This window comes from Dendropsophus ebraccatus, chromosome 1 (genome assembly GCF_027789765.1).
Source record: "Dendropsophus ebraccatus isolate aDenEbr1 chromosome 1, aDenEbr1.pat, whole genome shotgun sequence".
NCBI classification, from domain to species: domain Eukaryota; kingdom Metazoa; phylum Chordata; class Amphibia; order Anura; family Hylidae; genus Dendropsophus; species Dendropsophus ebraccatus.
Window position 1 is genome coordinate 151366575 of NC_091454.1, and position 14554 is coordinate 151381128.

Sequence of the window (14554 nt, forward strand, 5' to 3'; positions counted from 1 at the left end):
TAGGGGAGCAGGATTCACCAGGGGCCGGGCAGCGAGGGAGTCGCCCGGCAGGAGCCCCTGTACGCTGGCACCTGCAGGAGGTGGATCAGGACAGGCATAGAGCAGCCCTGCAAGCTTCTTGTGCGATCGCATAATAGAGGAGCCAAGAGGTCCATGAGCTACTGCAGAAGGAGCCGCTAGCATGGTGCATTCTCTGGAGCAGAGTGTAGTCCCTTTATTATAAATTGCTCGCTTCTGTGTAGTCTGCCAAATATAGATGGCCCCCTCCTGTGTAGCGCCCCTATTATGGCACGCTCCTTTGTAGTTCCCCTTTTATAAATGGCCCCTCCTGTGTATAGTCCCCCTATTATAGATGGCCCCCTCCTGTGTAGCCACCCTTTTCTAGATGGGTCACCTACTGTGTAGTCCTTCTATTATAGATGACCCGCTCCTGTGTAGTCCCCATATTATAGATGGCACGCCTCTCTGTATAGTCCCCCTGTTATAGATGGATCACCTACTGTGTAGTCCTTCTATTATAGATGACCCGCTCCTGTGTAGTCCCCCTATTATAGATGGCCCCCTCCTGTATAGCCACCCTATCCTAGATAGGTCACCTACTGTGTAGTCCTTCTATTATAGATGACCCACTCCTGTGTAGTCCCCCTATTATACAGTAGATGGCCCCCTCCTGTATAGCCACCGTATTCTAGATGGGTCACCTACTGTGTAGTCCTTCTATTATAGATGACCCGCTCCTGTGTAGTCCCCCTAATATAGATGGCCCCCTCCTGTATAGCCACCCTTTTCTAGATGGGTCACCTACTGTGTAGTCCTTCTATTATAGATGACCCGCTCCTGTGTAGTCCCCATATTATAGATGGCTTGCCTCTCTGTATAGTCCCCCTGTTATAGATGGGCCCCCTAATGTTTTTATAATGCAAGGTTCCCAGAAAATACTGTATGTCACATCAAGACCAAAAAACTAGATCATAGCCTCTATTGTGTCCATGGATAGAGCAGAGGCACTGTCATAATGTACTTCCAGCTTATACTGTTATGTGATCTTATGGGATTCCTCTAAAGAAAACAAGTTCACGTTATTTCACAAGCACATCCGCTTTCCACATCATACAAATAACATGTATGCCTAAGGAAAAATGGATTTAGGTGATCATTTCCTTGTTTAATGACGCTATTTTTGCTTTGTTCTGCCTATGTTTGTACAAGGAAAACACGGTCAATTCTGATGACATTATGTCATGATTATTCAGACCTCTCATTTGGCTTGGCCTTACTTTTTTAAGCATGCTTTGTTAAAGAAGCTGTCTACATCACAGTCTCTTTGTGTAAGAAGAGACCCCTAAAATGTATCTGATCAAAAGTTTTCGCACTGCTGGAGTCCTAAGAGATCAGCTGGAATCCATTGGGAACCTGGCAACATTTTTTCAATTCCTATAGGGTACACAAGGCACTGTGTTACTTGGAGTCATGAGAAATCAATAGGCTGTTGATGTAATGCACAGGAGACCATGAAAGATCTTAACTGTTCTGCTCCCCGGCCCTCACTTCTTCTGTCCACTCATCTTGGAAATATAACTTCTGAGACAAGAGGGGGCATGTCACAATGTCCAATAGCTGCTCAATGTAAATTTTTTGACATTGTCATGGTTGGGCCATTGGGGTTCACAATCCAAGTTCGAAACGATCACTATGTTTTTTAAAGTGTGGAAAGAAACCATCATTTATTGGAATCTTTTTGAATCTCTGTATATATATATAAATAAATATATATATATATCAAACTCAATTTTTGCTGCTGACAGCATGCCACTTATGGTAGCTGTCTACAGAGCCACCCTTATCCGTTATGTTCCATACTGTACTACTGCTGCTGCCATGCTGCCTCTGCTACTACTGTACCTCTGGTGCTGCTGCTATTACCACTACACTGTCACTCATCTCCTATCTTGTGTAATATGTTGCTTCCGCCGCTGCTACTCGCCCTGCAGCCACTACTTCTATCACTATCCACAGAGCTACATTTCCAGCCTTGGGCTAGGTTCACACTGCGTATATTTCCGCACGTAGTGCGAACCGCGAATATACGCACGTACTTTTGAGGTTGATGCGTTCGCTTGAAAGTATATGATATACGGCTGCACAGTTCACACTACGTATGAACTTACGACCGGATCGTATACGCCGACGTGAAAAATGAACAAGACCATTGTTTGAGGACGGAAATGTCACGGCCGTGGATTTACATGCGGTCCCGTACGAAGTACTTATTTCAGTCAAATTGAACTTAATATATGCATGTACAAATTTCACAATCTGACACAACAAAATATTATGAAATATGCTGCAATCGCTATATATAATCTCAGCTATCTCTGGCTTCAGCTGTACTCCCTGCTTTTATCTTGTCAGCAATCTGAAGGATTTTAATCCTCTAATAATACAGGTACACTTTAATCCCTTGGCATCCCATTCCTTTACAATTTGGTTACAGATAACATCTTATCAAAATAAAGTGACAACTTGTACTGTTCAAGTGTCACTGTCACCATAAAACGCTTTTACTGGGTCTGAGTGTTTGGACCTGTGCCTATCAGGAGAATGAGTCAGGAGAAGACCGCTCTAAGCTCTGACTAATAGTCAATGTAAGTCTATGGAGTCTGATTTTCTGATTTTGCTGACACAGAGCAGGGAGTGGACCATGCTGCAGCACTCGTTCTCATGATCAATATGGGTCTGGACACTAAGACCTGGACCGATCAAAACTTTTGACATGTCTCTCTAACATGTCAAAACTTCTCTATGATGACAGTGATCTCTTATGAACAAGAAACCACTCCTTGAACAGAAACATCATATGCAGGCAGTCTTATGGGTAAATCATATGTATTACCATGTATTAAACCCCATGGTGTCAAAGCTGAGGATAGAGACATTTTATGACATTTTGGCCTAAAAAAAAGTGATAGAAAGATGTACAGATAAATCGCTTAAGCGGTCGTTTAGCAAACAATAAGCAATGGTTTTTTTTTTCTTATAAACAATGGGCATTTGGACAAAAAAAAATCACTACGAAAAGTTGCTACAGTTGTAAATGCGGCAGTAAATATGATCTTAATATAATACTTATCACTGTGAACGACTGAACCACGACTGCTTACCCTGAAAGACTTGCGAACGATTAACAGTGATTTTGAGATTGTCTCTTAGGGTATATTCACACGAACGGACTCGCAGCGAGATTCTCGCTGCGAGTCCGGCAGGTCCTGGCAGTTCCCACACACTATATACTCGCTGCGGTCTAAACAACCGCAGCGAGTATAAAATTCTACCGCCCTTAACCCCTTCTGCTCACGCCCGACTCCCCCGCTGTAAGCATACATTACCTTTCCTCGCTGCACGGGTCCGGCGTCCTGCTCTCCCGCCCGGCCAATCAGTGTGTTGCTCAGCCGCAGCCACTGATTGGCCGGACGGGAGAGCAGGACGCCTGACCCGTGCAGCGAGGAGAGGTAATGTATGATTACAGTGGGGGAGCCGGGCAGGAGCAGAAGGGGTTAAGGGCGGCAGAATTAAATACTCGCTGCGGTCGTTCAGACCGCAGCGAGTATATAGTGTGTGGGAACTGCCAGGACCTGCCGGACTCGCAGCGAGAATCTCGCTGCGAGTCCGTTCGTGTGAATATACCCTTAGGCTATGTTCACACTACGTATATTTCTGGCCGTAGTTTTTACGCGTGGGAAAAAATAGACATGCGGCTGAAAACATACGGTCATTTACTTGTAAATCTGGTTCAAATAAAAATAACAAATAAAATCTTTAGAAAGTGATGCAAACACCTCTGGATGCATCTGGGAAAGCAGGGAAAAAGTTTACAGGAATCGCTATTACCGGGGTTTGCGATCCTCTGCAGTAATGCCGATGCCTCTCATGGTTAATATATTTAATTAATAAAACACATTTTCATTGTAATAAAGTCCCTTTCGTTGTTCAATAATTAAATTTAAACGAATCCATCATTGTGCAATTAAATATACTGTTAAAATAAATATATATATAAATAAATGTATATTTATATATATACATGTATATATATTTATTTTTTTACAGTATATTTAATTGCACAATGATGGATTCGTTTAAATTAAATTATTGAACAACGAAACTGATATTATTACAACGATAATGTGTTCTATTAATTAAATATTAATTATTACAGGAAGCTCTATTAAGCCGTTAATTGATATTGTCGGTAAAAGAGCAAACTGTATTAATCAATACTTTACTTTAATTAAAACATCAAATGTTTCTTCTAATTATGTTATCACAATAGCATTATTAGAAGAAACATTTTGAATTATATGTGCGCTCAGCTGATTGGCTGAGCGCACATATAAAGATCCGGTTGCTGCGGACCAGCAAAGAGGACACATCGGAACATCGGATGGTGAGTATAAGGAAGTAAGGAAGGGGGGGTCACTTAACCCCTTCCTTGCTGATATGGGTGCAGTCTGACATCAGTCTGGCCCCCAAGGGGTTAAGGGGGATGCAATGCATCCTCCCTTAACCCCTTGGGGGCCAGACTGTAAGCAGCGATCTTTAAAGATGCTGCATACTGTAAGGTGCACAACACCGCTCACAATGATGGGTGTTGTGCTCCTGTTTGTGTGTTTTTTGTGTGTTTCTCCCTTTTTGTTTTTCAGATATCGGTATCCAGTGGATTACGTCAGATTCCGTGGACTACATCGATGACCGTTTTTGTTTTTTTTTGTTTTGTTTTTATAAAATGGTCAATGAGGGGTGTGGGGGTGTTTTTATTTGAATAAAAAAAAAATTTCACTTGTGTATTGTCTTTATTTCTTTACTTTATAGACTTAGTAGTGGAAGCCGTCTAATAGACGGAATCCATTACTCAGTCGGGGCCTAGTGTTAGCCGGTATAAAATGGCTAACACTTACCCCCCCATTATTACCCCTGTACCCAATGCCACCAGGGGTACTGGGAAGAGCCGGGTGCCAGTGGTCCCGGAGCGTCGAAATTGGCGCTCCTGGACTGGGGCAGCAGCAGGCTGGTAAAATTTAGGCTGGGGAGGGCCTAAACCAATGGCTCTTCCCACCCTGGTGTTACCAGGCTGCTGTTGCTTGGTTTTTAACCCGGCTGGTTATGGAAATAGGGGGGACCCTATGCGTTTTTTTTTTTTAAATAAATAAATAATTTTTAAAAAATGCATAGGGTCCCCCCTATTTTCATAACCAGCCGGGTTAAAAACCAAGCAACAGCAGCCTGGTAACACCAGGGTGGGAAGAGCCATCTGTTTAGGCCCTCCCCAGCCTAAATCTTACTAGCCTGCAGCCGCCACAGTCCAGGAGCGCTGGAACCCGGCTCTTCCCAGTACCCCTGGTGGCATTGGGTACTGGGGTAATAATGGGGGGTTAGTGTTAGCCATTTTATACCGGCTAACACTAGGCCCCGACTTAGTAATGGATTCCGTCTATTAGACGTCTTCCACTACTAAGTCTATAAAGTAAAGAAATAAAGACAATACACAAGTGCAAAAATTTTTTTATTCAAATAAAAACACCTCCACACCCCTCATTGACCATTTTATTAAAAAAAAAAAAAAAAAAAAAAAAACCCGGTCATCGACGTAGTCCATGGAATCTGACGTAATCCACTGGATACCGATATCTGAAAAACAAAAAGGGAGAAACACACAAAAAACACACAAACAGGAGCACAACACCCATCATTGTGAGCGGTGTTGTGCACCTTACAGTATGCAGCATCTTTACAGATCGCTGCTTACAGTCTGGCACCCAAGGGTTTAAGGGAGGATGCATTGCATCCCCCTTAACCCCTTGGGGGCCAGACTGATGTCAGACTGTACCCATACCAGCAAGGAAGGGGTTAAGTGACCCCCCCTTCCTTACTGGGATGGGTGCAGTGCTGGGGAGGGGGTGGGGAGATCTGTATACTCACCCCGATGTGTCCTCTTCGCTGGTCCGCAGCACAATGAAGTCATTGTACTGCGGATCGGCTCTTTATATGTGCGCTCAGCCGATCAGCCAATCAGCTGAGCGCACATATAATTCAAAATGTTTCTTCTAATAATGCTATTGTGATAACATAATTAGAAGAAACATGTAATAATTAATATTTAATTAATAAAACACATTTTCGTTGTAATAAAATCAGTTTCGTTGTTCAATAATTTAATTTAAACGAATCCATCATTGTGCAATTAAATATACTGTAAAAAAATAAATATACATTTATTTATATATATATTTATTTTTACAGTATGTTTAATTGCACAATGAAGGATTCATTAGAATTAAATTATTGAACAACGAAAGGGACTTTATTACAAAGAAAATGTGTTTTATTAATTTAATATATTAACTATTAGAGGCATCGGCATTCGGCATTATTGCCGGCTATTTTTTAAGTACTCCGTACGGACAGCCTGTAAATCCACGGCCGTGAATTTGCACAGTTCTGGCCGCAAACAATGGTCTTTTTCATTTTTTACGGGTCCGTTTACGATCGGGCCGTAGGCTCATACGTAGTGTGCACTGTGCAGCCTTATATCGTATACTTTCCAGCGTACGCATCAACCTCAAAACTACGGGCGAATATTCGCGGCTTGCACTACGGCCGTACATATACGCAGTGTGAACATAGCCTTAAGGCGCAATCAACAAGCAAGTTTTTGTTCATCGTTTGATCGTTGCTGCATTTACACTAGAAGATTATCACTTTAAAATGAACGATTTAACAATTTATTGCACCATAATCGGCCCATGTATTGATGCATAACACATTTCCAACAGTTTTTCAAGGATTAAATATTTTCCCACAAGTTGTTTAGGTAAAACAAAGAAAGAATACCAGGTCCAGAATGAAAATTGCAGTGTCAGGCAGACTCCCATAGTCTCCTGGCTGTATGTTAAGGGTATATTCACACGGGCGGGCTCGCAGCGAGAAGGCAGGTCCTGTCAGTTCCCATAAACTACATACTTGCTGCGGTCTAAACGACCGCAGCGAGTATGTAATTATACCGCCCTTAACCCCTTCTACTCCCGCCGGCTGTAAGCAGCATACATTACCTGTCCTTGCTGCACGGGTCCGGCGTCCTGCTCTCCCGTCCGGCCAATTAGTGTGTTGCCCAGCCACAGCCACTGATTGGCCGGGCGGGAGAGCAGGACGCCGGACCCGTGCAGCAAGGACAGGTAATGTATGCTGCTTACAGCGGGGGAGCCGACGGGAGTAGAAGGGGTTAAGCGCGGTATAATTACATACTCGCTGCGGTCGTTTAGACCGCAGCAAGTATGTAGTTTATGGGAACTGACAGGACCTGCCGGGCTCGCAGCGAGAATCTCGCTGCGAGCCCGCCCGTGTGAATATACCCTAAATTTACATTTTCTATAGTTTGGCAGAGATATGCAGAGGTTTATCCAATAAAAAAAAGTACTGTGTGTGGGATGCAGGACAGGGGACTTTGTCAGGACCATCTGTACAGATTTAAAGGTCAGAGGTGTAGGAACTTTGGAGTGAACAGACGTGTCCGAACAAGCTCCTGCTGCCCTTACCAACTATCCTGATCGTACAGCAGCCATCCGGCCTCTTGCTGCATAGTGTGGTGTGAGCCTCGGGGGCGTTGAGTTGGAGGATTGTCCGGTCACTTGCTAGATAGTGAAGTGTGACGCCACTCCGCTGGTGGTTGGCGGAGATACAGCCAGACCTCGAGGTGTTAATTCGTGACGCCAGTGCCGGGTAGGCGCACAGGTGTGATGGCACGCCTGCTTTTATTTTATGAGGCCGGTTGCACCTTTTTCCCCTTTGGTCAGTGTCCTGCTGGGCTGCTACGGGGTCTCTTGGGATAGTGTAATCACCGATGGCCAGAGCGGTGTAGTGACCTTCCCGGACTATTGGAACTGCCACCCACAGAAAGAAGAAGTGTCCCAGGGTTACGGTGTATACTGTGTCGGTGTAAGGCAAAGGATCACAGAGTCTTTTTATCATAAATAATAAAGTAACAGCAACAGACCGCACTCCCTTTTAGTAGAGATAATGGGTGCCAGTGCAGAAGACGATTGAACCCAAGGGTATGAACCGAGAGTATGATAGAAGTTTCAGTTTGTGAGTGTATTCTTCCATAACACATTATTTTTTCTTTCTCTTTCTTATTCTAGGTTCTGGCATGCAGCAAGGATTAAGCACATGTGGCAACTATGGCCCGGTCTCTATCTTCTTAGTCTTTTTTTGTGCACATTATCTATTACTCTATTTACTATTTCATTTACTTTCCCTGCTATTCTTTTTTTCGCTTTTCTCCTGCTCTATGTGCTTTCCATATTTTCAGTTTTTCTTATTTGTCCCTAGTCTAGACCATATGTCTGGCTGTTATGTATGTATTACAGCTGCTTAGTCCACCCACCAGGTTACTATGGATACTACGACGCTTTAGCTTTCATTACCTATTGCAGCCGATCATTTGACACCTACGTCATGGCGCCGCCCACACTAGACAGTCACTATGCGCTATCGTGCTTCCCCCTTTTTTGACCACCTATCAGGGATCTCCGGTGCCGCGTGACGTCATCGCTGGACGTGCGCACGGGACCTATTTAAACCGGCCAGACACACAACACTACTAGATCCATTTCTACTACCTCTTTTCCACAGGTAACATGTGATTTGTTTTGACATTTCAATTTCTCGATACTATATCTCTCTCCTCTTTCAACTCTTTCTCTGACTGTTCCGGACCGAGTTGCCCTATGCCCCTATGTGTACCTTGTTCATAGTTTCAGTCTGCATGCGTATATTTGTAGCCTACTTCCTATATTTTCTCTAAGTTCTTTGTTGTGTACAGCTGACACTGCTTTAGTCTGCTAAACACTAGTTAGTTGTTGTTCTTTGATTTATGTTCATTGGTATTTTTATATTATCTCATATTTATTCTTTTTACCTTGATGGTTAGATCACAACCCATACCAATATTATATTTGTCCTTATAGACTATCCAATGTATATGACAGTGACACGTGTATCTACTTTAATGATACTTTGGCATCCTTATTACTATAGTACATCGTTATATGTCTTTATTTGACTCCTTTTACTTATTGTTGTATTTTTCTTTGTAGTATGGCTACATTGACCTGAAGTGAAATGTCGCCAGTAGCATTGCTTTCTTACACAATTGCTTTGTACTTTGATCTGGTTGGATTGTGAAACCTTATTTTCACGTGAATGAAACATTTTTCACGAGCATTAAAAAAAAAAAAACAAAAAAAAAACACGAGCATAAAAATTTTTGGAAGTGCAGTGCTTCTGTCTATATATTTTTATCATAAATAAGCCTGGTTTACTAAGAAATTACATGCTTGCAGCAGGTTACACAATTATGATGTTTCTCTTGATAAAACACTTGATAGTACACTTGATAAGACTTATAGACCAATGCGATAGGAATGTGAGAATACAGTCATGCTGACTGAGTAGCGTGTTGAGTAATATAAAGAAATAGAGTAGCAGAGAGGAGGATGTTGTGAGAATCTCAAACCAAGTAGTACTGTGCTCTACCAGGATGTTGAAGGATGAGGTAGAAGAATACTTAGAAGAAGAAAAACACTTGTGCCCATGTATTGACTTGTTAGTCTTCACACCACCTGATGCCCACTAGCTTTGGCTGAACCGTCTTAGGGGGTGACACAATGCCGAGACCTTGTTACCTGGGATGAGCGGAATGCTGAGGGTTCCCTGCTGACAACCACGCTGCGAGATAGAGTTCCTAGGCTTTGCGCAACTTTGCTCTATCTGGATCAGTTTCTAGCTTACTGCTGTCTGTGGATACTGTCCTGCTCTGTGACTCTCCTTGTCCTCGGCGTGGGTTGAGGTTGTCTCTGACTTGTCCTCTCTTGTGAGGGTCTAACACTGCATAGTGTTGTGTAGCATTACTAAGAAGAAAACTGTGTGCTGTCTTGAGTCCTTCCATACGGGGTTCTAGCTAAGACTGACTTGAGTAGGAGATCTGGCAGAGGGTCAGGGCCCAGAGTGGACCACTGTAGAGAGCTATCTAGCTTGCTTCCTTCCTCCACAATGTCCAACACGAAAGACCTATACACTTCCTACACACATGTGACTTCCTTCCTCAGTGCATCTAAAGTGCTCTGTGAGTGGGTGAAGAGTGCAAACAAAAGAAGTAAAGAAAAAGATGATTGGAGAGAAGAAGAAAAGATTCCTATTGGTTCGTGGATCCATATGACACACAAACAATAACCCTTTACACAGTTCAGCCGTGCAGCATCTGGATACACATATCTAATACAGCGACATCTAGTGGCGAAACTCTAGTAGTACTTTCATCACCATACAAGTACAATAAGTACAGACTTTTCTGAAGGGTGTATATACAGTAATAGTATCACCAGTGGTAGGACACCACACATAGTGCCTTCCCCCAGCTCCCTGACCCCTCCAATAATGGTTTGGGCACGAGACACAGCCTCTGGACACCCCTCAGGTCTGTGTGCAGTCTCCTCTCTTGGAAATTGCCATCTTGGAATTGCGGAGGGATCCTGGCACCACCAGCAGCCATATCGGGTCCTTCCTGTGGCGGTGACACTCAGGAGGCCTGCTCCAGCTGCCTTGCTCCCTCGGCTCAGGTCTGGGTGAGGCCTCTGGGTGATCTCTCTCTGGGACTGTGCCCAGGCAGCACCAGAGCCTCCATCAACAGCCCACATGGTGCCCTGGTGTGTGCATGTGCGGGATGAGCTGTGCACTCCCTTCCCTGCAGGGCTCCCGCATCACAGCTGCCTCAGCCTCCTAATTGGACAGTTAGGGGCCTCCCTGGGCTCCTTCCCATCACAGTTAACAGCTGTCGCAGGCGCCCCTGCACTGAAACCGCTACTGGTGCCCTATTGCAAACAGGCCAGAGCCAGGCCAGTGGGACAGTTATTCCTCCCAGCCAGATAGGCTTTATCTACCACCATATAAGCAGGGATAGCAACTGCTGCAGCCTACTCCTCTTATACAACTGTATATTAAGGCATTTTTCTGTGTTTAACGGTGCTCTGCAGCAGATTTCTCCTGTATAATAGTATTGTCTGAACTGTAGCTCACATTGCTTTTATTACTTCTCAACTGCAACTGTATCCCTGGACAACTCCCTGTGCTTAATTGTATGTGCTCTACAGATGACTTATCCTGTATCTTAGCGCAGCCTGAAGCATAGCACACACTGTCCTATTACTTTTCAACTGGAACGACTTCTCCAGGGAACCTCCTGTGTTTAACTATTGTGTGCTTTACAGCGGACTACTCCTTTTTAATAGTGCAGCCTGAACCACAGCACACACTGTCCTATCACTTTTCAACTGCAACTGAACCTCGGGGCATCTGCCTGTGTTTAAAAGGGCAAAATAATTTTTAGATATGTTATTGCCCAACAAAACTTATGAAAATTACTAATAGACACTTATTATGGGAAATGCACCTGTAGTGCATTTTCTCTGCAATTACTACAGCATGGCGTGTTCAGGTCTCTATAAAGTTGGTGATGTCACGTCACATAAACTGCCAACTCCCACAGCGGTGGGACAGACTGGAGAAGCAGGAGTTGGCAGTTTATGTGACGTGACATTCCCGGCTTTATGCCAGGAAAAGCAATTGATATCAATCTTAGAACCCGTGGTAGTTGCAATTCAACAATCCTCGTCCATCCAGGGATTAGTGAGCGGCTGTATTGTAGGAAAAGTATCCCTATATCTGGCAGATGATGGGCCATCTCTCACTGCATTGCTAGTTAATACGTTTGAAGAGTCCTCGGGGCTTAATCAATTGGTGTAAATCACTAATCTTCCTTCTCCCCAAAGCCATAATTTGCCCTTAAAGTGTCACTGCCGTGAAATTTTTTTTTGCAGAAATCAATAGTACAGGCGATTTTAAGAAACTTTGTAATTGGGTTTATTAGCCGAAAAATGCATTTTTATCATGAAAAAGCAGTTTGAAGCTCTCCCCCCTGTCTTCATGGTTCTCCTATGGAGAGAGCTAAAGAAAAGACCAAAACAGGACAACAAAGAGTTAATCTACAAATCCCTCACCCGTTATCTCTTCTGACCATCACCAGTGACCTGTCTGAGCTCAGATTACAGCTGTCACCCAGCTCTGTGCCTGTAATCCTCTGTTATCTGCTTTCTGCTGCCGGCTAACTCCCTCCTTCCTCCTCCCCCCTCCCCTCTCCATAGAGCAGACAGGGTACGAATCCTGCAACAAGTCACAATTTTCAGATTTTTCAGAGTGGATGAAAAAGAGGAAGGAGGGGGGGACCTGGGAAAAGGCTTTTTACATGCAGATAATGGCAGATTTGGCTAATAAACCCAATTACAAAGTTTCTTAAAATCGCCTGGACTATTGATTTCTGCAAAAAAAAAAAAAAAAAATACGACAGTGACTCTTTAACTACACCCTTTTCCAATAACACTAGTTACTTCCTTTAAATACTTGGGAATTCAAATCACACCGGAATTTGACCAGTACAAAAGTGCTAATCTAGATCCACTGCTCTCTTCAACTTCGGCAATATTGAACACATAGTCGTCCCTCCCTCCTCAATTTTAGGACGTATAAATATTGTCAAAATGATATATTTACCTAAATTTCTCTATTTCCTCCACAATTGCCCCATACCTCCTCCCTTTCCCTTTTTAAACAAATCGATAGCCTCCTTTGTCCCTTTTACTAGCAGTGGAAATCACTAAGGTTTAGCTTACAAACCCTCCAAGCTCCTAAGGATAAAGGTGGATTAGCAGCTCCTAACTTTTACAATTACTTCCTCTGCTCTCAGCTGGTGTATGCCAACTGGTGGCTCGACATTGACTATAGCAATGCAGCGACATCACTGTTTATTGCTCTGGTTTGACCCTATGAGTGGCTGGCTAACACTTTCTACAGATACAAAAAGCCTGGTAATGCCCCATTGCTGCCTATACTTGTTGCAGCAATTGTGTGGAACACCGCACATCAGAAACTTGGTAGTCCCGTGCCTCATAGAACCCCCATACTCCCTTGTGGAGGAATTCCCATTTTCCCTGTCTTAGGGGTCACCCGGCTTTGAGTTACTGGGCTCCTAAGGGTCTAAAATTTTATGTCAGCTCTTACAAAATTCCTTGGAATATATCTCACTCTCACTCAGACTAGAAATCCCAGCTTAATCTCCCTACTGTGCATCAACTGGTGTGGGCTGCGTTTGGTTCCTCTTCAATTACATTACCCTCCTCTTTCTTGGAAACCTTGCTCTGCACTGAAGACCTAGATAAACTACTCACTAATATTTACGCCCTCCTTTAATCGGCCTCAGAGTCCCTTTGATAAGGCTCCAAGCAGGTGGCTGACTGACATCCCCAAACTGTCATCCGATGATGAGGAGGACATTAAAGATTACTTCTTCTCAACTGTTGTCAGTGTGCGGGATCTCCTCATTCAGTACAAATTCCTCCATAGGGTATACTTCACCTCCGCCCGACTAGGGATCTCATCTTTGGGTGTCAAACTGATTAGGGAACCTTGTTTACATGTGGTCTTCTCCTGCTGTAAGGTCTTCCGTTTTTGGTCTTTTGTCCTCCTCTTCCTGAACCAACACTTTGGGGGAGATTTATGAAAGGGTGTAAATATACACCTGGGGGGAAATGTATGAAAAGGCGTAAATGCCGGCGTCAAAATATTCGCAAATGGTATTTTAGCAAATATTTTTTCGCATCTGCCCCTTCTGCGACACCTTCACCAGTATGGCGGAGAGGGGGGTTACGGGGGGTGCGGCAGCACGCAGAGAGAGCGCGGCCTCTGCGCGTCCGCCGGAAAAAGGATACTGAAACCTACGCTAGCTCTGAGCTGGTGTAGGTTTCAAAATATTCACATGGACAGGCTCCGTGCGATCGGGAATTTCATGTAGAGGCCTCTACATAAATCCACTGAGCTCCGGAGCTGCGGAGACATTTGTAAGCCCGGCGTAAAAAAACGCCAGACTTTATAAATGTCCCCCCTGGTGTAACCTGCCCACAGCAACCAATCACAGCTCAGCTTTTAGCTCTGGTGGAATAAAAGCTGAGCTGTGATTTGTTGCTTTGGGCAGTTTACACCAGGTGTATATTTACACCCTTTCATAAATCTCCCCCTTTGACTTTTCCAGAGTGCTCACCCCTCAAGTATGTCTCCTAGGGATTATCGACACCGTGGTCTTTGGTATTTATAAAAGGATTTTTTCTGCATCCTACTCTTCTTTGCCAGGAAAATTATAATCATGGCATGAAAAACTACTAAGCCCCCCTCACTCTCACAGTGGAAAACGCTTATTAACAGTTGTGTTCTCTTCCTTAAGGCCCTATTCCACGGAACGATTATCGTTCGTATTCGGCCGATATCGGGCGCTACGGACGATAATCGTCCCATGGAATAGAGTGCAACGATCAGCCGACATTGTTCATGTCGGCTGATCGTTGCAGTCGCTTGTTTTTCAACATGTTGAAAAACAAGCGACTGATATAGCAGCAAT